At 46.7% G+C, this 2,225-nt stretch overlaps 1 pseudogene; it reads right to left on the bottom strand.

Moving 5' to 3' along the window:
* Positions 1-1,271: 1,271 nt before the first annotated feature.
* Positions 1,272-1,984, bottom strand: LOC120228009 (annotated as a pseudogene).
* Positions 1,985-2,225: the final 241 nt, after the last annotated feature.

Raw genomic sequence — 2,225 nt, 5'->3', positions numbered from 1 at the left:
GCCAATAACCAGATATGAACTTCAGCCCTAAACAACAACCCTTCCCAGTGCCCCCAGTGGGCACATCTGCACTTAGAATTAGCAACTATGAGGCTGAAAAATTAGTTGTTGTGGGGGTTTTGTTGTTTTGTTTGTCTGTTTTTGTTTGTTTGTTCTTGAGAGAGAGAGCACAAGTGGGGGAGGCGGGCAGAGGGAAAGAGAGAGAGAAAATCCCAAGCATCCCCAATGCAAGGGCTTAATCCCACGACTCTAAGATCACGATATGAGCCAAAGTCAATAGTCAGATGTTCAATCTACTGAACCACCCCGGTGCTCCACCTGCAGCCCTGTGAAGACGAAGCCTGCTTCTGGGCCTGTGGCTGCCAGGGTTGAGGGGGCTGAGATCTGGACCCCTAAAACTTTAAGGCAAGCCTGAGGATCAACTGATTCCAAAAGATGTAGAAACCAACCCTAACCCACTGAGATAAACCAGGGAGGTATGGGGTTGACCCAGAAGAGTTTAGCAGACTATTCCTTCCTCCCTTCCTTTTTTTCTTCCTTCCTTTGTTCCTTCCTTTTTTTTTTTTTTTTTTTTTTTGCTTAGGTTAAGCAGGATTTATTTTCATTTGTAAGAGAATCCTCTTGTGACAGGTTTATTCAATTCTCCTAAAAATGGTGGCATTCTTTTAGACTATTCTTGTGGAAGTAACTGTTACATACATGGAATATAGGATTCAGCCTAAAACTGTAGGCCCTTCCGAGGTGACTCTATTATTCTGCATAGGATCATGATGAAAGATCGGGATAATCTTCACATTTCCGAGGAAAACCCAAGGTAACATGTTTGTTCTCACCATACCCCTAAAAACAACCATTTGAGAGGAAACTGGCAGAGCATTACGTCACCTCAGGGAAGCTGTAGGTTTCAATGCTCACAGCAACAAGTCTGCACGGATGGCTTCTGCACCCCACTTTTATGGAATTTATTTTACATCTGTTATACCAAACAGCATTTAGAGAGAGAGACAGAGATGGCATTAGCTAGGGAGTGGTAGAGAGAGAGGGAGACAGAGGATCCCAAGAGGGCTCTGTGCTGACAGCAGAGAGCCCGATACAGGGCTCGAACTCACGAACTGTGACATCATGACCTGAGCGGAAGTCAGACGCTTAACCAACTGAGCCACCCAGGCACCCCAGCAGAAAACTCATTTTAACAGATAAAGAACGCTTTTCAGCAGACATGACTATCCTAAGTTGTTTATTAGGTGAGATTTTTACAAACATTACTTACATTATTGGCAACTTGTGACCATGTCCTGCCCTGTGGATGTCAGCCCTCGCGTCTCCCTGTGCTTGTGCACCAGTTTGGTGATCCACTGGGAGTCAGGACTTCTTCTGAGAGCTTTATGGGATGGATCCACGGGGATAAATTCAAAAGAATTTGTACGTGGAATCTTAGCCAACCCAGTAAGAATTCAAGACTCCCAGAGCCCCCACAGTGGTGTTCAGCTCTCTCCTCTATGACATTAGCTGGTTGACACCATGATGAACAAGAGGGACAGGCTTGCTGGAGGTCGCACCCTTAGGCACTGGGCGTTTGCGGCCACTACGCAGCACACAAATCCGACATATGACATAGCATTGCTCGGCCTTGTACCCCAGTCTCCAGGCTGGGTTGGGGAGGGGTGGGGGGCGCTGTGGAGTGCAGAGAGCTGGCAGTACTGCACACAATGTATTACAGGGCGCCTGGGGAGGGGGGGAGGGTTGATCAGTTGAGCAACCGACTTTGGCTCAGGTCATGATCTTGCACAAGCCCTGCACTGGGCATGCTGCTATCAGCACAGAGCCTGCTTCAGACCCTCTGTTGCCCTCTCTCTCTCTGTCCCTCCCCTGCTTGTGCTTTCTCTCTCAAAAACAAATAACACATTAAAACAATTTTTAAAAAGCACATTACATCAGACTGCTGCTTCCTCCACAGCTCCTGGATGTACCTGTAAGTGCCCATCCGGGCTTACTTTGAACTGGATGGAAAGGGAAGAGCCTTCCTCCCCAGCAGACTACTGCTTTAACTTAAATGTTTGGTGATGTATTTGGGATATGCTGTTGATAAAGGTAAGCTTTCCGGTTGCTTGGTTTGTTTTTTAAACAAATTCTGGTTACAGCAAAGACTTCACTATCCATGGATGTCCATAGCAATCCTTGATTTTTCTTCTTTCCTTCTCTCACCCCAGAGAGGTTCATTGAAC

This window comes from Hyaena hyaena, unplaced genomic scaffold (genome assembly GCF_003009895.1).
Source record: "Hyaena hyaena isolate Hyena2069 unplaced genomic scaffold, ASM300989v1 scaffold_20, whole genome shotgun sequence".
Classification (NCBI taxonomy): domain Eukaryota; kingdom Metazoa; phylum Chordata; class Mammalia; order Carnivora; family Hyaenidae; genus Hyaena; species Hyaena hyaena.
This window is presented reverse-complemented; position numbering and strand designations above follow the sequence as displayed.